The sequence below is a fragment of the Myotis nattereri genome (genome assembly GCF_964212035.1).
Source record: "Myotis nattereri genome assembly, chromosome: 4".
Lineage (NCBI taxonomy): Eukaryota > Metazoa > Chordata > Mammalia > Chiroptera > Vespertilionidae > Myotis > Myotis nattereri.
Genome location: NC_138079.1, coordinates 72,047,930 through 72,075,235, shown reverse-complemented (window position 1 = coordinate 72,075,235; position 27,306 = coordinate 72,047,930). Strand labels below are relative to the sequence as shown.

The 27,306-nt window shown below is 39.2% G+C and overlaps 1 protein-coding gene and 1 pseudogene across 3 annotated transcripts in view; one reads left to right on the top strand and one right to left on the bottom strand.

The window, feature by feature from the left end:
* PRR16 (proline rich 16) overlaps positions 1-27,306 on the bottom strand; it is a 235,809-nt gene that overhangs the window by 25,350 nt on the left and 183,153 nt on the right. The window lies entirely within an intron of this gene.
* LOC308518071 (forkhead box protein K2-like) lies at positions 17,778-19,470 on the top strand (annotated as a pseudogene). The gene is made up of 2 exons: positions 17,778-17,886; positions 18,924-19,470. The product of its transcript is annotated as a forkhead box protein K2-like (transcript).

The following is a 27,306-nucleotide window of genomic DNA, read 5'->3' as shown; positions in this document are numbered from 1 at the left end:
ACTCTCATTGCTATATTTCCACTGTAATGGAAATATATTAACATTTATTTATCCTTTCCAGTGTTGATGGGCATCATTAGGGGTTCAATGTGCAGCCTTAGCTGGTTTGGCTCAGTGGATAAAGCATCGGCCTGCGGACTGAAGCATCCCAGGTTCGATTCCAGACAAGGGTACATGACTAGTTGTGGGCTCAATCCCCAATAGGGGGCATGCAGGAGGCAGCTGATCAATGATTCTCATCATTGATGTTTCTCTCTCTCTCTCTCTCTCTCTCTCTCTCTCTCTCTCTCTCTCTCTCTCTCTTCCTCTCTGAAACCAATAAAAATATATTTAAAAGAAAGAGTTCAATGTGCAGTTTGTGGCTATTATACACAATGGCCTTATGAACATTCTAGTGCCTGCACATTGGTAAACTTATCACTCTATTAGGTACACATCTAAGAATGGAATTGGTGATTTTTATGTATCCATATGTTCAGTTTTAACAAATCAAATAGTTTTTACAAATTGTTTGTAAAAATGTGTATTTAAAGAAGCAGCGTATGAGAGTTCTGGCAGTGTCACATATTTTCAAAAACTTGGCATTGCCTGTCTTTATTTTCTTCTATTCTAATAGATATGTATTGGTATCATATTGTAATTTTTATTTGCATTTTCTGCTTTGAGTATTTAAAAAATGTTTTCAGCTTTTTGGGTTTCCTCCTTTGTGAAGTATCTATTTACCTCTTGTCTTACTTTTCTGTTATCTCTCTCTTTTTAAAATTGATACATAGAAGCTTTAATCTGAATGAATCTCTTGTATGATATGTGCATTATAAATATTTTCTCCCTGTATGGGTTACAAAAAGTAGGTATTTTATTTCTACCTACTTTTGTGGCTTTTATAATTAATTTTTAATTGAATTTATTGGCGTGGCAGTTAATAAAATTATATAGGTTTTAGGGATACAATTCTATAATACATCATCTGTATATTATATTGTGTGTTCACCACCCCAATTCAAGTTTCCTTCCGTAATCATTTATCCTCCCTTTACTCTCTCCTACCTCCCCCTGAACTCCTTACCCAATGGTAATCACCATACTATTGTCTGTCTATGAGGCGTTTTTTGTTTCTGTTTCATTTTGTTTTGTTTGGCTTAATCCCTTCACCTTTTTCACCCTGCCCTCCTACCCTGTTCCCTCCAACATCTGCGAGTCTGTTCTCTGCATCTATGTGTCTGTTTCTATTGTGTTTGTTAGTTTATTTTGTTCATTAGATTCCACATATAAGTGAGATCATATGGTACTTGTCTTTCTGTGACGGGCTTATTTCACTCAGCATCATACTCTCCAGGTCCATCCATGCTGTTGCAAAGGGTAAAATGTCCTTCTTTTTCATGGCTGAGTAGCATTCCTTTGTGTAAATGTACCACGGCTTTTTAACCCACTCATCGACTGAAGGCACTCGGGCTGCTTCCAAATCTTGGTTATGTAAATAACGCTGCAATAAACATAGGGGTGCATATATTTTTTTGAATCAGCAGGGTAGGAGCAGGAAGTCCAGGGTTGGGGCTATTGCATTCCGCCAGGCTGATGCTGTTAAGAAGGGGTGTACTCCACCCAAGAAAGATGGTGTCTGTGGTGTGGTAGAGGGACTCAGCAAAGGGTTCCCCATACCTGTCCCCCAGCTTTCTTCCCAGAGCCACAAACCCCAGACTGTCCTCACAAGTCTCCAGTCCACCCTGCCCTCTCTCCACCAGAGCCCGGGGAGGAGAGAGGCTGTAAACAAGATTTTGTGCACTGGCCCTTTAAGAGGGTACCTGTGTCTCTAGCAGACTCTTGTTTCTCCCTGGCAGAAAGAATCAGCACTGATTTTCACAGCCAGGAGCTATGTGGGCACCTCTTCCTAGCTTTGGTGCTCTGGGCTGGGGAGCCTGACTTGGGGTTGAGAGCCCAGGCCTCTCAAGGGGATCTTGGCAGCTGAGATATCCTTCAAGAATCTCAGGCAAAGCCTATGGGAGTGGGGCAGCCTTTTTCACATCTTAACTCAGTGGTTCTCAACCTGTGGGTCGCGACCCCTTTGGGGGTTGAACGACCCTTTCACAGGGGTCGCCTAAGACTATCCTGCATATCAGATATCTACATTATGATCCATAACAGTAGCAACATTACAGTTATGAAGTAGCAACAAAAATAATTTTATGGTTGGAGGTCACAACATGAGGAAGGGCCAGAAGGTTGAGAACCACTATCTTCCTACCAGTGCCTGTCACTTCTGTAAATCCATGGTTATCACTACCTATTTTTAATACTCAGCCCAATTCCCCGGTTTTTAATACATTTTTAAAACTAATCAGCTTACACTGAACTTCCTTTTCACTGATTTCCTATAATAATTCTCAATGTAGAACGAACATCTTCTTCCCCACAAAACTATTCAATTCCAGAGATAAGTATACAGTAGATGCTAATTAAATATTTGATTAAATGAATGAACTTTGAAGATATTGCTATGTGACAATTCCCCTTTTTGAAGACATTGCTATAAATGACTATCTGGTGCCTTTTTATATACTAGAAAGTTAAAAAAAAGATTTAATATAATTATGGTTAATAGTAAATTCTGACAATGTTTAGTTTACACATGTCATTGCAAAACATGTAAATTTCATTTCCCTCTAAATGGTGACTCTATGAAGACTGAATGTCAGTGACTGCTTTATTCCAGAGGTTGGAGTACTACACGAAAATAAATGTTTTACATGTGATGTGACAACCACTGATAAAATAAGAATGTCTTTGTACCATTCTTCAATTTAATGAGCTCACATTTGCTCAAATTTTGGGAATGGCTGATGAGGAGTACATAACATTTTAATATAAACATAACAAAAATTAATAGCAAATAATTTAAAAAGGTTAAAACCTAACATGTACTTACTTATGTTAGACTGCTGGGATATCCTACCCTTAGCATCCGTTATGCCTCCATTATTACCACGGCAATGCTGTCAGTCCAAACTGTAAATTCTTGGGAGACTTAGTTGACATGGTGATGCCTCATGGCATCATGGGAGCATGCAACCCATTTCTCAAGCCCAGCACAAAGAGTAAACGCTCACCAAATTCTCTGCTGATTTTACTCTTCAATAAAATAGTATACTTTATCATTTCTTCCAGCACAGCTATTTATATACCAACAAAATAATGTGAACCCCAGCCCTGGGAAAGAGTGACATCAGAAAGAACACAAGGAAAAGAGGTGCAAATGCAGCATTACTTACCCCCCTTCACTAGGGTTTTTTTCATCTGAACTCTAAATTCAGCAATCTTACTTCCCTAAATTTCCAGAAATTGTTTTGATTTCATAGTTTACAGGTAATGTTTCACTATAGCCAAATCACAAAGACAGAGGTAAGAACACTTTAAACTACTTATGATGCTACTGAATAGAATTAATCATCAAAAAGGCCTCCTGGCCTGGGGTAGGGGACTAGGGTGGGCTAGAAGGGGTCAATGGGGGAAAAAGGGAGACATATGTAATACTTTCAACAATAAAGATTTAATTAAAAATAAAATTTAAAAAAGACCTTATTCAAAGAAAAGGAAAGGAATAGTAAATGTTGCCTCTTGAATACAGACTTGAAACCAGGTTCTCACTGTGGCTCATCTGAATTCTGTTTACATATATTCTTTGCATTAAAAAAAATTGCAAATTAAGAGTGATTCAATATTTGCTATCTAATTTTTTTTTAATCCTCACTTGAGGATATGCTAATTTATTCTAGAAAGAGGAAGGGGGGGGAGAGAGAGAGAGAGAGAGAGAGAGAGAGAGAGAGAGAGAGAGAGATGTGAGAGAGAAACATCAATTGGTTGCCTCCTGTATGCGCCCTTGCCAAGGTTTGACCCCATAACCTGGGTATGTGCCCTGACAGGGAATCAAACCTGGGGCCCTTTGGTGCATGGGGCAACACTCCAACCAACTGAGCCACACTGGTCAGGGAACCATTCTACATTTTAAAAACAACAACTTTATTAAGATATAATTCACATACCACAAAAATTCCCATTTTGAAATGTTCAATTAGTGGTTTTTAGTATATTCACCAAGTTCTGCAGCATAACCAGTTTAATTTTAGAACATGCTACCCCTCTGAAAAAGGACCCAATACCCCTTAACAGTCACTCCCATCCCCCTTTCCTCACCCTATCTAACCACTAATTTACTTTCAATCTCTATAGATTTGTCTTATTTTAATGTCATAGAAATGAAATATACAACATGTGTTTTCCATTTCACCTCACTACATTAAAATTTCCCATACTTTTGTTTCCAGTTAATATAGGTGAATCTTTGCAGAATAGTAGAATCATACAATGCCATTCTAGAAAATGTTTTAAAGAACCAGGGCTAAATATTGTAATGTATTTGTTCTTTCCTTAATATCAATATTACACATTTTACTCTCTCATATTTTCCTCATGCTAGGATTTCTTTATAATATTTTGGGAACTATTTTCTTCTCTCACTCCTTAGAAATGATCAGCTATTTCCCAATAGAATAAATTGAATATAGTGACTTTCTTACTCTGTCTCTAAGTGAATATTTAAAGCTGAAGTGAAAACCGTAAGAACTCATAATCCTGGCTTAATACTCAACAGATATGGAGAAAGCATACATGTCATTCACCATATACACCTGAGGTATTATGAGCAGAAAATTGCAAAGAAAAATATGTTTGCAAAATTATTTGGAAAAAATGAAAGAGTTTCAGCAAGACTTGTTGCCAATTACATTTTTTAGGGGTTCTATTAAACTCAATGAATATTTGTAAAAAACATATTTGGCAAATTTAGGAGTAACAGAATAATTCAAGAACAGGTTTGACCAATTCCTTCCTCAGCTCAGACATTGCTTACCACTGTGGTCTTGAGTGGATATACTTAATTTATTTATACACTGTTGAGAAGCTAATTAAATAATGGAATAGAACTTTTTTCATATTGTGGTATCTGAGAACAAAGCTAGCTTTAGACATAATAGGATTGTTCTGCATAAGTAGCTATGGTTGAGGGGACAGAGTTCAAGCTGAGATGACACGATATGTTAAACTGACACTCTGTAGTATTGGCAAAATAGCATCTTATGCTTGCAAAAGACTCGCATGAGGAATGAGGTCAGTCTTGCATTTCCTAGTTCATTAGAATCTCAGAACCATGCCATCCATTTTCCCTATTTATTTTCCTATGAGTAAAACTCACAAGTCTGTGACAGTTCACTCTCACCTTTGCCATCCAAACACACTTCCCTCCCTCCTGCATGTACCCTATCTTCCAAAAGCAAAATGCTGCTCACTGTCCCCAAATGAAAATATTGTATGTCTTCATTCCTTTCTTTTAAAAAAATATGTTTGTATTGATTTTAGAGAGAGAGGAAGAGGGGAGATAGAGAGACAGAGAGAAAAAACGAGAGAGAGATCAGTTGGTTGCCTCCCATATGCACCCCTACCAGGGGCCAAACTGGCAAGCCAGGCATGCACCCTGACTGTGAATTGAACAGGTAACCTTTTGGTGCATGGGATGATGCTCAACCAATTTAGCCACACAGGCCAGGGCTCCATTCCTTCCTTGTACATACTGTTTCCTCATGAACTTGGACTTCCTGACCATCTCTGCCTCATAAATTCCTAATATTTTAAGGCAAGTTCAGATAGCATCTTCTCTTTGCCATGATATACAACTCATTTGCTCCCTCCTCTGAGTTCCTATACATCTACTGGAGTATAATTAAACACACACACACACACACACACACACACACACACACACACACTGTATCTTGTCTGCTTGTCTACATGTCTATCTGTCTATCTTCATTACTGGATTTGTGAGCTCTTCAGTCAGAAGAAAAATAATTCATTTCTGCAGTTCTGGCACTGTGCACAGTTCATGGTACAGATTAAATATGCCAGACATGTTTGCTGACTAAATTAAGATTACACAAATGGACTAATCCTTTCTGATACTACCTGAACTATCTTTGCACATACCTTAAATATACCTGTAAGACTTTAAAGATTACAAGCATGAAATCAGTTTTCTGGTTATGGGTGGCAGAATAAAGGATTTTTTAAACCTATCTCCCAATGATGCCAGTATCAGCAACCCCTAGACATACTGTGGGTACCCTGACCACTACCAGGTGTGGTGAGCCAGAGAACAGCCTGAGAGATGCAGCTTCACGTGTCAGGGTTGTGGCAGGTTATCCACTGTCCCTTCAGTCTAGTGAGGAAATACCAGCACTAGGGCAGGCACTACAGAGTCCGGGGACTTCCTGGCACATGTGTTCTGCTCTCCCCCAAAAACCTGTAAATCTCCCATTCCCACCTAAGAAATCTAATACCCTGTTCCCCACCTATTCCCTTTGTCCAAAAATGTCTTATATACCCAATGTGGCCACACGGTCTTTGGAATTTTTATGCCTATGTAAATTCCCCCTGCACATGTATTAAAACTGATTTTCTACTGTTAACCTGTCTCTGTTAATTTGATTATTGGCCCAGTTAGAAGATGGGAGGAAACATACTAATATTTTTTTAGCCCCCACAAAGTTATATCACTATAAAAATATATTATTCAAACTAAATAAAACAAAGTTACCATATCTGTATCATTTTTCATGCTCTACATTAGGATAAAAATAACTCCTAATTCCTAGAAAAGATAGTAGATAAAAGCTGGTAAATAATAGAATAAAAGAGCACTGAACACGATACATGCGGCACAAAGCCAGAAATAGTAAGCCTCAATAATTATTTACTCTTATTATTTTTACTTATTATGAAAACCAATATTCATATAAAATATCATAATTTCAGAATGTAGAAAAATTTACTTAACACATTTCATAATGAATATAAACCATTTCCATTTTTTATGCATCAAATTTGATTTCAAATAAGTTATTTACCTCAATACATAATTACAAACAATATGCATTGTAATTATGCATTAACTACATTACAATAACATTAATGGAGTTAACAATGAAATTATCAACAAAGTAGCAATATTAAAATATAGTTCTAAGTTTGTATTAATTACTCTCCTTCTATTTATCTAGAAAATCTTAGGTTAACGATAAATTTTTACTCTAATACTATTGTCAAAGCTTCACAGAATGATTATGATGAAAATTATAGGTTTTTTTTCCTATTGAAATCCAGAGGTTAGAAATATAATTTTCATGTTATGTATATGATTTATTAAAATTTCTCAAAATAAAAACTGTAAGAGGCTTATATTTGCAATTAGTTAGATACCACCAACTCCCTGAACCTATGATCTCAATTTTTCTGGTATTCTACAACTATGACTTTATTTAATCTTAAATGAGAAATATCATAACCTTATATTTTAAGAATACTCATGTCAATGGAGTTTTCATGATAATTCATATGCTAAAACCCACAACATAAATTAAAAGGATTCAGTTATTCATACCAAGCATTTTACTTCTTTTGTACCATAGACACAGCAAAAGAAAAGAGCTAGTGGGTCCAAGTTTCACCCAGGGCCTACTTTTTCTATCCAAGACATTTTTTAATTGTAATGAAGTGAGACCAAATTGAAATTGTACTGATTTCATATAAAACTAGATGATTAATTCCTGGTATTTTAAAAAACTTCCTTTTTAAAAATACATTTTTTATTGATTTCAGAGAGTGGAGGGGAGAGTGAGAGACAGAAACATCAGTGATGAGAATCATCTATCAGCTGCCTCATGCACACCCCCTACTGGGGATCAAGCCTGAAACCCAGGCATGTACCCTGACCAGGAATTGATCTGTGACCTCCTTAGTTCATGGGTGAATGCTCAATCACTGAGCCACACTGGCTGGGCTTAATTCCTGGTATTAACAATTTGCCTTCAGCTGTTGTAGTTGTGAGAAAGATACATGCTTAAAATGATTTAGTTGAGAGGGGTTTATTGTGAACTAGAGGCCCAATGCATGACATTCGTGCAAGAGTAGGCCTTCCTTCCCCGACTGCCGGCACCGGCTTCCCTTTGGCACCGGGACGAGGGCTTCTCTCCGGCCATCAGCAGGCACCCGGGACTGGGCAGCCTAGGCTTCCTCCAGAAGGACTTCCTGTCTAATTAGCATGTTATAATTTTACTAGGGGCCCGGTGCACGAAATTCGTGCACTGGGTGTGTGTGGGGGGAGGAGTGTCCCTCAGCCCAGCCTGCCCCCTCTCACATACTGGGAGCCCTCAGGCGTTGACCCCCATAACCCTCCAATCGCAGGATTGGCCCCTTGCCCAGGCCTGACGCCTCTGACAGAGGTGTCAGGCCTGGGCAGGGGACCCTCATTTCCCCCCAATCACTGGTTCTGCCCCCAGCCCAGGCCTGATGCCTCTGGCCCAGGCGTCAAGCCTGGGCAGGGGACCCCCAGACCCCTCCAATTGCTGGCTCTGCCCCTTGACCAGGCCTGATGCCTCGGCCAGAGGCGTAGACCCCCATCACCCTCCGATCGCCTGAGCGGCCCCTTGCCCAGGCCTGACGCCTCCGCCAGAGGTGTCAGGCTTGGACAGGGGACCCCCATCTCCCCCCAATCACTGGCTCTGCCCCCTGCCCAGGCCTGAGGCCTCTGGCCCAGGAATCATGCCTGGGCAGGGGACTCCCATCTCCCTCTGATCACTTGCTCCACACACACCCCCACCCCCACAAGCCTGACGCCTCTGACCAATGCTTCAGGCCTGGGCAAGGGGACCATCATATCCCCCCAATCCCCGGCTCCGCCCCCCACCCAGGCCTGAGGCCTCTGGCCCAGGCATCAGGCCTGGGCAGGGGACCCCCAGCTCCCCGCCCAGGCCTGATGCCTCGGCCAGAGGAGTTGACCCTCATCACCCTCCGATCACCAATCACCGGATCGGCCCCTTGACCAGGCCTGAGGCCTCCAGCAGAGGTGTCAGGCCTGGGCAGGGGACCCCCAGCTCCCCGCAGTTGCAGGCTCCGCCCCTGCCCAGGCCTAACGCCTCTGGCCTGGGCGTCCGGCCCAGGCAGCAGGGACCCGCAGCTGCAGCGGCCCCGTGATCGTAGGCTTCGCTTTAGGCCCAGGCAAGGGACCCCTAACTCCCGGGACTGCCAGCTTCGACCATGCCCAGCTCCCATCGCTGGCTCCACCCCTACTTCCTGCTATCACTGGCCAGGGCGGAAAAGGCGCCTGATTCTCCGATCATGGCTTGGGGGCAGGGCAAAGGCGGCCCTGGGGCCGCCTTTGCCCTGCCCCCCAGGTCTTAGCTCCCCCCTGGGTTTCCGATCACTGTCAGTGGCAGGGGGCTTCTTCCTGCTTTCCCTTTCGCCTCCCTGCATTGTGCCTACATATGCAAATTAACCGCCATCTTGTTGGCAGTTAACTGCCAATCTTAGTTGGCAGTTAATTTGCATATAGCCCTGATTAGCCAATGAAAAGGGTAGCACCGTATGCCAATTACCATTTTTCTCTTTTATTAGTGTAGATTATTATAGATTCTGAAGTAAATAAGGAAATAGAAAATTAGCTCAACACAGACAAAGATATCCCTTTATAGCCCCCTATCATGATGATTTTTCTTAGCATTATTTTTTATTATTATTGATTTCAGAGAGGAAAGGAGAGGGAGAGAGAGATATAAATATCAATGATGAGAATCATTGATTGGCTGCCTCCTGCATGCCCACTTCTGGGGATGGAGTCCATAATCCAGGCATGTGCCCTAACTAAAATCCACCCATGACCTCTTAGTTCATAGGTCGATGCTCAACCACTGAGCCTCACTGGCCAGGCCTGAAGATTTAATTCTATTTTTGTTTTGTTTTCTGTTTTAAAATAAAGTCAATGACAATACTAATACAAATTCAATAACTCATATTTGCTGAAGATAGTGCTTTGCTATCTGTCATATCTCATTTAACCATTTGTACACCATAAGTGTCTATAGACCAGGGGTGGGCAAACTTTTTGACTCGAGGGCCACAATGGGTTCTTAAACTGGACCGGAGGGCTGGAACAAAAGCATGGATGGAGTGTTTGTGTGAAGTAATATAAATTCAAAGTAAAAATCATTACATAAAAGGGTACGGTCTTTTTTTTTTTTTTAGTTTTATTCATTTCAAACAGGCCGGATCCGGCCCGCGGGCCATAGTTTGCCCACGGCTGCTATAGGCGCAAATGGCGGACCTTTTTAAATTAAATTCAAAATATCATGGTGGTTAACTGGTTAAGGCCTTAGAGTAAGCCAAACAACTTTGATAAAACAGAGTGTCTAAGAAGTATAGAAACAATATAAAAATCAAACAGTACAGAAACTTGTCCAATCAACACAGCTAAGAAATGGCAGACTCAAAATAGAGAAAGCATAAAGGACAGAATTGGCAGGAGCCAAGATGATTCTGGGAAATAGGAAAGATATGAATGTGTGAGGTCAGGTAATTGAGGATTTAAAACACCCATGGTCAGTCATGGAGTGTGGTTTAGCCAAGCAGAGGCCAGAAAGAACATATTAAGAACATTTTCTTTAAAAAGAACCAAACCTGAGGGAATTGTTTCAGATTTCTTATCTGTTGTCCATTGCATTTGCATATGTCCAATAATCATCCAGATGACATATTTAAATACATGAAGACAGCATTTTGTGGATTTGACAATGAGAGCTTCCAGTCAGGTAATTCTTCACTCTTTGTTCCAGAGAAGAGTGAGTGACAGGGTCCCCCTGGCCTGCAGTTTAAATGCGACCGCTCACTTGTTGAAGCTGACAGTGATGGAGATAATGTCAGATTTCATGAAATTACTTTGCCAAGTCCTTTGATCATTTATAGATCAGTATGTCACAGATCTAATCCAGAATGATTGTAGGACATTGGGACCAAAGAGAAAGTTTTAAATAAATAAACAGGTAATTACAACTAATTTCATAAAAATTCACAAGCATAAGAAAATATAGCTAGGATTTTTCAACCAGTCAATTTTTTTCTAATTCCCCTATTTTTCTAATGTTTTTCCTATTAAAAAGATACAAGTAGTTATTTTTTTCAATTAGAGAATTATAGGCTGTCTGTACTTAAAGATACTTTAAAGCAGGTTTAGTTCAATCACCATTGTGCATCTTGACATATGTATTAACCAGGATTCTGTGGTTGTAAACAACAGAAAGCAAATCTTCATAGATTTGTAATATTATGAGTTGATTAGAAAAGTGAGATAAACACTGAAAAGCCACTTCCTGGAAAGGACAGAAACTAGAGCAATTCTGAAAATCCAGGTGTGGGAACTAATGGGCTGTTTCAATGTGTTTGTCCTGAAGGATGAATAAGCTCCCACCTTGACAGTTCAAATTCTAGTGAGATTCTGATTGACTTGCATCAAGTTGCCATCTTGGCCAAGAGAGAAAAGAATATTCATTAATAGTCACTCTTAGACCTTCTCCAATGAAGACAGGTTAAATCCTCATAGCAAAGCATTATTGCTGTGCAATTCATGGGGGGAAAGCATGCCGCGCAGACAAAACCAATAAATACCCCTGCCACACTCTCTATGGTTCCCTGACACTGGGTGTTCATTTTCTTTTAACATAATCAGCACTGGGAACCCATGACGCCCTAAAGTTACCTACATCATTGTTAGACAATTCTGTTAAACATGTATCTCTTAATTCAGCAATTTTCCTACCATATGGCTTTCAACTTCCACTTTGAATTCTATCCCACAGAGCTCTTCGAATCAATAATTCTCCCCTTTCCATATCAAATATTTGAAAGTAACTTCAAACAATTTCAACCAGTTACTGATCCACCTAGTAGTCCATGTAACCTTTCTATACTTTTTCTACAAAGAATTTGGAGAAACTTTGTAAAAATGCCTGAGTCTGTATCCCCTTGACAGTGCCCAAGAAAAGAGCTGAAATAGACATGATTTTTTTTTAAGCTTTTTCTAGGCTCTTGCTTCCTTTTCTATTTTTTTAATTCTGTAAATCATCCATTTTATAATATTTCTTATACCTTTGATGCAAGTGATCTTAAGCATACTGATGAGTTTGTGGATTCCACCTTCCATTGGATTGCAAGAATAACACTGTCCATTTTAATGCTTCCAATATTTACCAATGCCCCAGAATCTGTCACTGAGATGTTTCCTTGATACTCAGAGAATAGAATTTTTTAAGCCTAGGAGATAAGTACTCTTATGAGTTCCCATCATCAACCAACCTCAAAAATAAGAACTAGAAGAAACTTTAAAAACTAGTTCCACATCTTTTATGGGTAAAGTGCACATGGAAGTTATTTGTCCCTGGTACTAAATTGGAGTAAAACTTAGTTGTCAAATCATGTGATTGCTATCACCCACAATATTTAAACTCAAGGTTATTACTTTAGATAGTGATGTTTTCTTTTTCCCACTCTCTGATTCCATTACTATCACTTCCCTTAAATAAAAGATGCAGCATTACATCTGCTTTTGTTCTTTCTTAAATACATTTATATCTATTTACTTAGACACTGCTGCTAGCTTAAGAAATAGTAGGTACTATATATATAGGTTTTATTATATTCCAGGCATTGTTGTAATTGTTTACACATAGTAACTGATTAATACAAAGGCAGAATTTAAATAGGGCTTGTCTAATATCACACAGCTAATAAGTGCTGGAGCCAGAATTTAAACTCAGATAGTCCAATTTTAGACCCTAAATTAATAAATACTACAAAAAGCGTCCTTTCAAAGCTCAGATGTGAGCATATCTCTTAGCTGCTATCTATACTAATAAAAGGGCAATATGCTAATTAGGGCAGAAGTCTTCCAGACATCCATCCAGACAAAGCCACAGCAGCTGCAAGGCCTGGGGCTCCGGCCTCGCAGTTGCCACAGCTGGCAGTGGCAGCAGTAGCGGGGTGATGGGGGCGGTGCCTTCCCCTGATCAGCTAGGTCACCTCCCGCAGAGGGAGGCCAGCCTGCAGCTTAGGCACAAGGAGCAGGCCTAAGCCATCAGTAGGATATTCCCTGAGAGCTCCTGAACTGTGAGATGGGGCAGGCTGGGCTGAGGGACCCCTCCCCCCCCCCCCACAATGCACGAATTTTTGTGCACGAGCACTGGGCCTCTAGTAGTATATAATGGGCCACCACTGCTTTACATATACTTGTCAGCCCTGGCATATACTATGCCTTTCACTTCTGAAACTGATTCTCTTCCTATCTCACTTTCCTGTCAGTCAGCCTTGTCTAAAAATCTCTAATCTGCTTAACACCACACTCTGCAGGTCCCAAATAGCATCGGCACTTTCTTATAATCTGACCCTTCTCTGACCAACCTTATTTCATAAGGCTTTTCAATATGCATCTTCCTTTGGTCAGGGCAGTGGTCCCAGGCCCACACTCTCCCTGCTGATTCTCAACTCTGTACCTCAGGACTTCACTCATATTTCAGTTGGCCTTTAATTATCTGTAATCCTAAAATCTTTAAGTGTACTTTCCTAGTTAGATTGTAAATTAACGGAGGGGAGAAATCATGATATATGGTACTCTTTTCCACCACTTAACACTGTGATGATTTAAAAGAAAGTGTCCAGTGAATATGTGTTCATTAAACCTTCATGAAACTTTCCAGACCTAAAGTTGAAAACCAAAAATACCTTAGTAGGAGAGTACACCATTCAATAAACTGTATAGAAAAATATAAATAGAATTTTTCAAAAAGCCTCAGGATTTTGCCTTTCTAACTCTGTAATTCCAAACATTGGTTTTTCACACTGGCCGATGCGGCTCAGTCCTCCTATTCCCTGAAAGGCTGGGAGTTGGATTCCTGGTTAGGGCACATACCTGGTTGCAGGTTTGATCCATGACTGGGGCGTGTACAGGATGCAACTGATGGATGTTCCTCCCTCACACTGATGTTTGTCTCTTTCTCTCCCTCTCCCTTGTTCTCTTCCTAAAATCAATTAGTGAGGATTTTTTTTAAAAAGTCTTCCAAACATTGGTTTTTCTTCAGTAATTTCATAATTGGTTGAAAAAATTGTTAATCCTGGAGACTATAAATTATAAAAGATAGATACCACAGGGTGTGCTTTCAGTTTTAGCATTATGATGAGGGAGTGCAGAAAGAGCTTTTCAAAACTAAATCACAAACTAATACAAACTCTTAGGACATTTGTTTTCCAAGTAATAGAAACAAGGTAAGTCATGTAATATGTAAAAGTAAAAGTATGTTTTAATGGTAAAATAGAATTCTTTATATTATGGCAATATAAATTCTTTATATTATGACAATCATATGAAATTTCAAATTTAAATATTTAGTAATTTTCTAATGTTTTCTGTGAAAATTCATTTAACAATGATTTAGCTATAATGCATAGAAAAAAAATGTATCCTAAATGTTTTCAAAGAGAAAAATGTTGTTACATATATCTATAGTTAAATCTTACTACTTAACCCATATGGCTTAGGCTTTGGCATACTACTGCCACTTGGCAAACACAACAGAAATATGAGACTTATAAAAATAAGGATAGATAAAAATTACTTAAGCTGAAAGTTATAAATTAAAATTTATGCAATGCTGACAACAAAATGACACTCTCTGGCTCCATTTCTATCATTTTCCTTTAATAAAAGTAAGTTTTCCTTCTGGCATTTACATATTGCTGCACCTTCTTTCATAGTCATTAGTACTTCTTTCCCTGCTCTTGGCCCACCAGCCTCATGCATGTTCCCTTCTACTTCAAACATTTATCACATCCCATTTATCTGAGTGACATGCTAACTTTTAAATAAATGCCTCTTTAATTCTGAGCTCAAACATCACTTCCTCAAATAAACTTGTCTAGATTACCACCTTAGATGTCTTCCAAATTTTCATAATAACTTATATTTTTCACTCATAGCATTATTAAAGTTTTGAATTAAATGTTTGTGTCTTTATTTCTCTCACGATTCTGTATTCACCACATTGACAGTTTTTAGCTCACTACTACAATTTCTGGTATGTATAGACACACATAAAATGTTAGGACAGTGAATGAATGCATGAAAGAATGAATTTTACATGGAAGGAAAAATGCTGTAAGGGAAATATCTGATACTTCAGCATTAGTTTTTCAAAACTAAGACAAATATCTTCTTGGGAGAGAATCACCAGTATTTGACCCAAGGAAGTTAATATTATTCAATCTTGGCTATTTTAAGTGTCAGCTTCACTCCAGTCTGAACATATAAAACTTACATCATTGATAAAAAATGTGAAAGAAACAACATTTTTCTACTTAAACATGCTGCTTTCTTAGGGCAAACATTATTGATTGGCATTTGATGATCCCACATAGAAATTTGATAGTGTGGTGATCATTTTCATTTTTGAATTACTGCATAAAATACTGAAAACATATGATAGCAACTGATGAGAATTTTTTTAATTTAATTTTTTTTTAATTTTTATATTTCTATAAAAGTAATTCTTAGAACGTGGTTAATAGATAGTATAAAATATAGATTTTTTTCATTTCTTGAAACTGTATATACATATAATATCTATATTTTTGTAAATCCTAATTATCCATGGAGGAACATGAATTACAAATATCATTTTAGGAATGTTTGATAAACTAAATGATTCCTTCCTTCTTTCTTTCCTCCCTTTTTTCCTTATTTCCTTTCTTTCTGTAAAACAGATTCCAAGAAGCACCTGATTCTATCTGTACCTGTTGCTCTATTTCTTGGCTAAGTAATACCTATCAATTTAATATCAGATTGTGTATCTACAGGCATCTATTGTGGGTATGGGTGGCTAGTAGGGCAGCTTTCGTAGATAACACCTGATACTGCTCCTCTCCCCATCTTACAACATTTTGAGAATTATTCATCTGATCAGGTCTACCAGGATTGGAGTATTTCCTAAGAGATAAAGCTATCCATATGAGATAGAATCTGACTAAATTTTCAGTTTACATATTTTGCTCTAATCTACTAAGTGGCATTGGTTCTCAACAGAGAAAAAGGCTGGAATACTTAATTTACCAACCAGATTAATTAAAAGAAATTGAATGCATAGAGCATGCCTAAGATAGCCTTCCAAGTAGCACAGTAGGTTAAGTGGCAAATTTAAACTATAGACATCTCCCTAGAGCCACACATATGGCCAATCTCTGAGCATAAATCTGTACGTGTTTTGGATTTTAAAAAAATATTTGGGATTTTCAATACACAGTTAACTTTAAACTCTTTTTCTCCATAACGATTGCAAATTTCAAGTAAATCTGAAAGCAAGCTTTTTCTTCAAGAATCAATGAAGAGTAAATTACTGATAGAGTAAATTACTTCAAATCGAGCTGACTGTAAAGGTAAGATTTTAATAGTTTTCAACCAAATTTCAAAGAAAAGATTACTTTTATTCCCCAGAAGAAATGCACGTTTATTCAATAGCTACACTGGACAATAGTTTAACTCAAAATAATTTTTCCTGTGGCTCCAAGTGAAACAGAAATAATTTACTTTCATTTATCCTGAATTGTAGTAGTGTTAAGCCAGTATTCTCTTACCGTCACTCCTGAATATGGGTGTTCTTCATGATTTATTCTCTTTTATAATGGCTTTCAACTCTGGCTGCAAATTAAGCACCTCCAGGAGCTTTTGAAAACTATCACTATCAGAGTCCCACTCCAGACAAATTGAAACCAAATTTCTGGCACTAGGACCTGGACAGCTATTGTTTTTTTTAAATCCCAGGTGACTCTAATACACAATGAAGGTTGCAAACCACTAATCCATTGCTTCATTTGAAAGAAATCATTCACAGGTAAGTAGTAAGGAGTTAAGGAAAAACAGTCAACAAAATTGGGAGGTTCTAGACTTGGCTCCCAGTTGGCTCAAGAAGTCCTATTTTGATATGCCTCATCAACCAGTATTACTGAATGCCTGTTGTGACTCCAAATTTCTTATTTGCCTCAGAGCCTGGAGGGTGCATTACATACAGAAAGTCAATTATAACTTCAGAGGAGAGCTATTCCCAGGTTCAAATCGTACCTAACTAGAATAGGACTAGGGCTTGGAGCAGACCTCATGTGCCTCACTAACACTACCTTCACACCAGCGTCAATCATAGTTGTGGTTGCCTGGGCCAGGGGAAACCATGTTCACCAACATATTTCTGTACTGAACAATATATGGAAATGGTGCAAAGGACCAAAAAGTAATATAATTTAATAGAAGAACAACTAGTTTTAGAAAAGAATGAACAAAGCTAAATACAAATTATTGAAAGTAATAGAATGATGTTAAATCTTAAAATCTGGCCGCCACTATTGCTCGTGGCCAGCAGCCTGGCTGGGCCTCAGCTCCTTGGAGGCACTGACCCGTGCAGGCTCCAGGCAGTGGCAGGCCAGCGCGTTCCAGTACCTGATGAAGAAGCGCTTGGTGTCCACTGGCCTCCACTCCTCGCAAGGCTTGGACAGCCTGGCCCACTCCAGCTTCCTCTCATGGTGCCATCTGGAGATTTTCATGCTCCTGGGCAGTGGCTATGGCAGGGGCCACCCAGCCCTCCCCTCCTGCAGCCCGGCCGACCCAGTAGCCAGCAGCAACATCTACCTGCACTGCCTTGGCAAGAAAGGCGTGTTCTCCAATGTGTGTCACAGAGGCATGGGAGCACAAACATGAAGAAAAAGTTCACTGCCATCCATGGAGAAGAGGGAGAGGCAGGAGGTGCCCGAATCCCGGGTGAAGCGTGGAGGCCCACATCTCGCCCCTGACCATCAGCATTCCCGACACCATGGCCCACCTCATCAGCCCCTTGCCCTCCCCCATGGGAACCATCAGTGCTTGCAAACTCCTGGCATCCAGCCTCTGGGGAGCAGGATCTTCAGTAGAAAATGGGCCGTGTGATAGCACCTGACATTAATTTAATGATTGCAACTTGCAGTCAGAAAATGAAAAGGAAGCTTCAGGTGGAGACAGCCGAAAGGATGACTCAAAGCCACCTTATTCCTATACACACTTAATCATATAAGCAATTACAATGGCTCCTGATAAACAGCTTACCCGAAATCAGTGGTTCTCAACCTTGGCTGCACATTAGAATCAACTGGGAATCTTTTTAAAATCCTGATTTCTGGGCCTCATCCTCCAGAAATTCTGTTTCTTTGTTACTAATGTTGTGGCCCCACCCCATAACAAAAAAACAAAAACAAAACAAAACAGAATTTCCAGAGGATGAGGCCCAGAAATCAGGATTTTAAAAAGATTCCCAGGTGATTCTAATGTGCAGTCAAGGTTGAGAACCACTGCCCTAAATGGAATTTATACTCACATCACTAAAAATTATCCGCAGTACAGGACTGCAGACGAGGGCTGGCGGGATTCAATTCACCACAATCTCTCTCTGAATCGTTATTTCATCCAAGTACCACGTTCCTAGGAAGAACCAGGCCAAGGCTCATCCTGGAGGATAGATCCTGCCTCAGAAAGCAAATGAACAGAGCAGGCTTTCAGGAAAAGATAGCCTAGGGTAGTGATGGCGAACCTATGACACATGTGTCAGAGGTGACGCGCGAACTCATTTTTGTGGTTGGTTTTTCTTTGTTAAATGGCATTTAAATATATAAAATAAGTATCAAAAATATAAATCTTTGTTTTACTATGGTTGCAAATATCAAAAAATTTCTATATGTGACACGGCACCAGAGTTAAGTTAGGGTTTTTCAAAATGCTGACACGCGGAGCTCTAAAGGTTCGCCATCACTGGGGTGTGCCTTGCTTTCGAACACCCCTGAGACCCCGCTCCTCATCATTGCAGTGTTGCCCAGACCCCTGAGAGCCTGCCCAGGGAAGGCTCGCAGGTTCCCTGGAGCCTGAGCCTGAGCCTCACAGCGCACTGGCTGTCCTGGCGGAGGCGAGGTTTGCTGAGTGCATCTTTTAGTCGCTGTGCGGAGGCAGCTGCCCCTGAAGATCAAGCCCATCACCCACACTGTCGCTGCCCCCTGACCTCAACCTCCCAGCAGCCTGCCGTGCAGTGGGTTCACGTCGTCCACCAGATCCAGCAGTGTCCGTCACCAGCGTGGCGGGACTGGCCTCGGCGAACCCATGCCCTGTCACCGGGCAGGCCCAGGTCAGGCAGCGGGCCGTGCTGGCCCCTGCTAAGGCAGACTCAGGAGAATGAAGATCACCGACAAGTGAAAGTGGAGCCTATTCCTGCGACGATCCAGGCCACCCTGGATTCAGATGGCACAGCCCACCCCTGTCCAGACAGTCAGCGTCATGCAACAGGCACCTGTAGGTCAGCACCAGCTACCAATGAAAACTGCAATGCAAACAGGACTCACGTGGCACCAATGCCCGCAGTGCACAGCCCGGGGAAGAACGCAGCCAAGTCCTCTGACCTGCTGGCGACACACGCACCAGCTTCGGCTTCCCAGCCCACAAAGCGCCAGAATGGCGACCAGTTGAAGCAGCCGGAGCTGAAGTGAGTCAAGACCAAAGACAGCAAGGGCATCGTCCTCGCCCTGAGCGTGGCTATGCCACAGAAAACCATGAGGGGAAAGGGCATCCAGAACCGGCGGCCGGGAGAGCTTCCCTACGTCCCTGTCAACTCTGCGGTGCCCACAGGGGATACCACACGGCCTCTCACCCATGCTCCGAGCGCCTTCTCTTGGTGGGCAGGGGGCCTGCGGCTGGACTTCACATCAGCACTGGAAACACAAAACACAGGTGGCCTTAAAACTTCTTAAAGACAGAAGTCACACCTGAACTATTAACCGCACAACACCTGGTGCCGACACTCCCGGCTTTTCCAAGCGAGGATGGCGGATGGCGCCTGGTGCAAGCGGATGGCCCAGAGCAGCCCTCCTCCAGGGCACAGTGCAGGAGCCACCCCGCCGCCCTCAGAGGACCCGTGGGGCTGGCAGACGAGACAGTATTTTGCTGTCCACCCGTGGAATTAGTAGGAAACGTTGGATCTTTTCTAATAAAAATGTTTAATGTAATAATATGAGCATAAAAAGTTCCAGAAGACGGTCTCTCTTAACTTATTTATAATCTTCAAATGAAAGTGGTCTTTTTAATCAGGGCACAAAATACAAAAGCCATAAATAGCAAATCAGGTAAATTTGAAGTTTTATTAATTCCAAGGAGAAAAATTGTAACTTTACAGTGGTGAAACTTGACAAATAGCATATGACTACATAATATACCTGGAATAGACCACTATTTCTCTTCTCAGAAGAGAAGAGAAAGAAAATGTATCAGGGCACAGTTTCTGCTCATGATCAAATGGACACAGCATATTCAATTTAAAAAAATGGAGATCTATGCCCCCAAAGTATTCAATGATATAGCCATTATTTTGAGAGTAATAATAACTAGTCAATAGGCTATCGTTCAATAAACCAAAACTTCAAGTACTGAATATTATTCTAGAATCCTATAAATTATAATATGGCCATTTGATTGAGCATGTATTTTACCATAAAACAATTTAGTTAATCAAGATTCCCCCATTTCCAATTTTATTCACTTGCTACATAGATTTTATTTTAAAATATATTTTTATTGCTTTCAGAGAGGAAGGGAGAGAGAGAAACATCAATGATGAGAATCATTGATCAGCTGCCTCTTGCACGCCCCCTATTGGGGGTTGAGCCTGCAACCTGGGCATGTGCCCTTGACCAGAATCAAACCCAAGACCTGTCAGTCCCCAGGCCGATGCTCTATCCACTAAGCCAAACCTGCTAGGGCAGGTTTTAAAATATCTTTTAGTTTTTATAAGAATTTATATGAGGTTTACTGAAAAATCACTTGCAGAATACTGCTTCCTCAAAACTGATAGAAATTGCAAGATTTCTAGAAAGTTGAAAACATGAAACATCCATGTAATCTTTAAACATATGTTAAACATGTTATTAAATTATCAACTTATAATAATTATTTTCTTCATGAAAAGAGAGACAAAGAAACAATTATGGCAAAAACAGAATACAGAAAATATGTCTTAGAAAGTATGCCATTGATAGGCTTAAACTTAAGGGTTGATGTCATCTGTACAATATAAAATATGCCAATTTGGTGAGACAATCTCAATCGGTTCTCAGTTGTTACTTACTTTTGGTCCCAATTTTGTGCTTCAATTTACTGTTCTAAGAAGTTGATTTTTATATATACAGCTCAGACATGACAACTGCATTTTTTTTTTTTTTAATCTTGCTCTCAGAGTTGTGTTGGACAAAGAAATGTAACTCACTCTCTTCTATAACTGTATAGGGCTCATGATCTGCAATTTCAACCTTGCCTTTAAAAATTTTTTAAATATTTAAAATATGTTTTTATTGATTTCAGAGAGAGTAAGGGAGAGGGAAAGAGGGATAGAAACATCAATGATGAGAATCATCGAATGACTCCCCCTACTGGGCATGGAGCCGGAACCCAGGCATATGCCCTGACCATGAATTGAACTGGTGACATCCTGATGTATGGGACGAAGCTCAACCAATTGAGCCACACTGGCTGGGCCAGCCTTGCCTTTTGATAGCAACGTAAGCCTTGATAATACATATTTAGACACATGCAACTTTGGGATACCAGCTAAATATTCATATTTCAGCATTACAAATTTTATAAAGGTATCTAACAACTCATAATAAAGAAAGCATGTTTTATATAAACATCCTACTAAAGTATTGTGCTTCTCTGGCAGAGCGTTTCACATAGAAATTTGAATTTTCTATTCAAATTATTTTGCTAATTTCTTCCATGAGGGCAGCCTATCAAAATTATATCGAATTATACTGCTTGCTACTACTTACTTCCATTTATTTTGACTTATATTTATGCTTCTTGTGGACATGATCCATTCGGATAAGTCTTTTTATTCATTAATTTATTCAGTCAAACATCCATGTGTGAACACAAAAGATACTTGCTCTCATGGAGCTTATACTTTTGTGGAGGAGAGACAGACAATAAACAAATAGATATGAGACTCTTATAAAGGTTATATGCACAGTGCTAGATACTTTCATATGTCCATTTCACTTTAATTCTCAAAATTATGTCAAGAAATAAGTACTAGTCTGCCATGTTGGTAGATGAGGAGACAAGGGCTCAGAGAGATTTACAAATGTACCTATGGTCACATAGCTGGAGACTATCAGAACCTGAATGCAAATCCAGAAATGTCCAAATTCAGAAACCATCCATGTTCACAATTACATTGGCTTTCTGGAGCTATAAAAAATAAAGGGCCCACCAATTCAAATCTCTTCAGCCTGGATGGATCTTTCTAACTTCTAAGAAGTTTAAAGAATGTTTTACATTGTAGCACTTCAGCATTCAAAAGGATTTAAGCAAGAGCAGCGAATCTGCAAAACATGCTACTGGAGCCCCTCTGATTTCAGCAGTAGGAGAGAACAGGCTCCTGTAGCATCTGTAGAATGAAAAGGCTTAGAGGACATAGAGGAAAAGCATAGGTGGTGTACTAAACACATGCTATGTAAGGCATCCTTTGCTATGTAAGCACCAAATTAAAGCTTCAGTTACTCATTCTGAAAATGCTTATAGCTTTGCAATCAGATTCTCAAATAATAGATGTGGGCTTCAAAGGTAATCACCAACAAATGATTTAATAGTAATATATGGTTGCTACAGGAATATAGTGAGAAGAAATAGAGTAAACAGTGTTAAAAATAAGACACTTGCGCACCTGCGATGCAGGTTACTGCTGCCCAGATGTGGAAAAACACACCATTCAGTTTGACAGACAGATAAAGCGTTTTCCTGTAGAGTCTGAAAAAATGCTCTTCTTAAACCTGTCAACACGAGTTCCCAAGAGAAAACAAAACCAACAAAGCTCAAGGTCATAGTTGATTTCAAAGTATCCCCTTTTATTTATCGCTTAAATAAGGAGCTCCCATGGAACTTAATATTATTTGCCACCAGTGGAAAAATATCCCCTTAAGATCACTTCCTAATTGTTTCATTACATTTTAACTTTAAAACTGCCTCCTCACTGGACAATAAGGAAAGGAAAATCATTTGCTATTTTTTTGTGTCTCATTTTGTTAGATATGCAAAAATCCTTCCAGGCTCCTGTGTAAAAAAGTCATTTTTTGGGGAAAAACAAGGTTTTTATTGTTACTATGTCAAAATATTGTTTAAATATTTACACTTTTTTTTCTTTAGATCAGAGACTGCTGCTTTACCAGCTTGATTTGATTTCCTAAACTATAAAAGAAAATGACAATAAACAGTATTTTAAAAAGTTAGCTCAGCTACCATGTATAGTTATAATATATACTTTAAAGTTTATTTTAATGCAATCCTCTTTGCTGCATAATTTAACCAAACAATATATATAATTTTATATCATAATTTCTTTGTGATAATGTTTAATTATAAACACTGACCCACCACTTTTAATAATGCCAAATATGACATTGAATAGACATTCCATAGTTTACTCAATCAAACTTGTGTTTTTGACATGTAGGTTGTCTTCAGTGTTTTTCTATACTATTATTACTTGTTTGTCTAATCTTTAAGATACTTCCTCCATATTATATATTTAAAGTTTCCTTAATGATTATTGAAAATAAAGCTATGGAAGACTCTACTAGTCAACTTATTCTTTTCTGTGTCTCCATATTTTAACATGAATTGACTTCTGAAATCTTAAATTTGTTTAAATACATAAAATATGTAACAATTATTTTTTACAAGCAGCAGTTGTAATCTATATATCTTCACAGCAATTCTGCAAGGCAAACATGCTCATTTTACATATAAAGGAACTATTCAAAGTGTTTAAGCGGCATTCTCATGCCTTATTCAAAGGGGTGTCTGCAGGGTGGTGTGGGTGAGAGGTTTCAAAGAAAAATCATAGCAGAGGTTTTGGAGAGGAGACTGAATTCTGTCTTGGACAATTTGGGATTAGGTTGCAACTGTGGCTATATCATAGGAAGGTGAACACACATTTGGAATGTTTAAGAGAGTATTCTTCTGAGGACGACAATTTGGGAACCCTCAGCTTATAAATGAACTTGAAGCCATGGACTTGAAAGCGATTAGCCTGGTAAAGTATACAATATGTGAAGCAAAGGGGGACAAGCACTAAATCTTGGGACTACAGATACACTTGGTAAGAAAACCAGAAACTCAGGTAAGAAAGGAGGAAAGTAATGGAAGGAGTTATGAGTGAAGTCTTAGAAACCAAGGACAGGAATAATTTCCAGAACAGGACATTGATTATTCAGCAATAAAGGCAATTTGGTGATTTATTTTAAGAGAAGCTTCAGTGGTGTTCTGCACTACAGAGGGATTTTAGTGGTTTGATGAGCAGCTGTCCTATTTATTGGGAATAATTTATTTAGAGGACCAATATGAAAAATGGCAAAGACATTTTGCTGCTCTCCTACAAATTATGGTAACAAAGCTCCTGCACAGGTGGCTAGAAGGGCCAGGTAGGTTACCATGGAGATTCTCATAGGGAGCCTCTGGGTTTGTACAGGCCTGGATTCATCCTTGTTACATAGGAACTTGTCACAGAATGTTTCTTACCCATAAAGAGTGAGCCAGTCAGTCAGAAGGGGCAACAGATATAACCTCTCCATTAGCCTACATCCCAAATGACTAAAACCAATAGCAAGTACTCCTTTATTGTCTACCCTGCCCAAGCTATTGTTAACTATTAAAGCATATTAAACTATTAACTATGAAACATACTACAAAAGAACTATTAAGACATAAGAAACGAAATAGTAAGTTATGACAATGGCAGCTGCCTTAGCCCACTGGGATGCCATTTGTGTTTGCCCAGACTCAGGGCAGAATGGCGGGATTCTGGGTTTGAGAAGTTTGCAACTTGTTTACTTTTATCATTCTTAGATAACTTTTAAAAAAATCAACAAATTGCAGAGTATTGAGGAAAGCTGTGCAGGTGTTACTGTGCCCCCACCCTCCCACATGACCTTTAAACAGCTAAGCCTTCTATTCACCTCCAGCTGCGCTGCTCCCCCCTACCCTCGATGACAGGTGTTCCTCTGTCTTCTGACTATAGTATTCATTCACTCCTTCATTCAAAACTGAACACCAATTTTGCCCATATTTTTCTTAGGACACAGAGCACTGAAAAGAGTAAAAGTAATTCCTGCAGTGAAGGAGCTCACAGTCCACTGGGAGAAGGTGGTCACTACAGCCTGAGAATTCCACAGTACGGAGGGAAGGCACAGGCTACCTAGGGTGCTGGTGAGGGTGCATGAGAGTGAGAGGGGGGCTCCCAGCAGGCTCGAGGTGAGGCTGGGACTGGAGTTTGTGGCAGTGAGTGTCTAAAGATATTTTTTATTATAAGTTATTAAATTTAACTTTCTGCCATCATGGCAAAAGTCTGGTCAAAGGGGAAAGATTTTAAAAGGAACATTTCCCCTCAAAGCTATATCAGGCATTAAATAATATCCTGAACAAAGTGATGAGAAATTCTATATTGAAACCTATATTTATATGTAGAGAATCATGATGATATAAAATAAACTGATACTAAAAATATTAATAAAATGTTACAAATGTAAGGTTATTTTTTTACCCTTTACTAGAGGATAAACTTTCAACTGCTGTAAATTCTTAAGTGGCTGTCTTTACGCCTAGTTTTAAAAAATATTGACAATTTTGATAAATTAAAATTTTAAATATGTTTTTATTGAATTAAAAGAGAGAGAGGAAGGAAGAGAGAGAGAGAGACAGAAAGATAGATGAGAAACATTGATCAGCTGCCTACTGGACGCCCCCTATTGGGCATGGAGCCTGCAACCCAGGCATGTGTTCTAACCAGGAATCAAACCAGTGACCTCTTGGCACATGAGATGATGCTCAACCAATTTTGAAATGTAAGTACATGAGTGTTAAATATTAAAATAATGTATTTTATAAAGAACCCCTAAAGGGCAGAAACCATGTCATAATTTGGTTTTGTTTCTCCAGTGCCTGATACAAGTTAGGTCAGGCTTTACATTTATTGAATTAATTAATGTGTGTTAAAAACCAGTGAGGTTGCTAGGACCAGTGGAAGCTTCAGGCAAATGCCCAGTATTGTGTATATATATATAATACATTTTCAGGGTATTGTATAGTCTGCTTAATTATGTGATGAAAGACAAAATAAGACAGTGCTTTCAGGTATAAGAGATGTTATATCTACTCATTAGTTACATGATGATGTTAAAAAACACATAATATTGGATATTTAAATTTCATGGCTCCTTGTTTTTATTTCATAGCTATGTGAAATATAACATAGTAACATAATTTTGGAGAAATGACCTAGACATCAAGACAAATTCCCCAGAAGGGAGATATTAGGCATGAGTAGAAGGGACTTATTTAAAAACCAGACAGAATAATTGGAACTAAATGCTCATTATGATATTAGATGAGTCCAGGGAATCAAGTGATGTTTTAATAGAGGCTGCTGATGAAAATCACCCTCTTTAGGAAAATAAAATATTTGGCTCTTTTTCATACCATCAACAACTGAGAATACTACATTAGGGTTTCAATTTTTATGATAATTAATTCTTTTTTTCTTCTTCAAGATTTGCTTTGAATGAACTTAGAGATGTTTATATCATCTTGTTTCATGGACAATATGGCAACGATAACAGCTAACTCCTTTCATTTTTCTTTGCTAACACTTTTCACTGTAATCATCTGTTTATTCCCAAGGAAAACTGAGAGGAAATTATATACCATTTCAATCACACAGTCCTGATTTTTTTCCTTTTCCTCAAGCTTATAAAGTGCATCTAATAAAAATGTGTTGATATGTAAAATCCTAAACAAATATTTAATGAAGAATTACATGTGTAAGTCATCACACCAAAGGAAATTGATGACAGTGATATAGTACACAGTCCTTTTCCTACTTGTTTAAATCTCGTCATGCAGACATATAAGTAACAATGCAAGCAATAAATGATAAGATTGCTCCCTATTCAGAGAAAATGATCTCCCTGCTCTTATGGCCTGTCACCAGGTCCTTAAGCAGAAAACTGGATGCCATAAATATATTTGAAATCCTGTAGATTCTACCAAGTTAATATACCTTTTATATATTACCCTTCTTTCCAAGTATATCCTTTATTTCATCTCTCACATTACAAGCAGACGAATCCCCCAAATTAAAGTCTGATCCCATTATATTATGCCAACAACTTTGCACTTGTCTACTGAATAAAATCGTAGCTCTTCCTGATGGTGCCAAGAGCTCTCCAGGGCCTGGCACAAACTCACTTCGCACTCTTGTTTCTTGCAATACCTCCTAC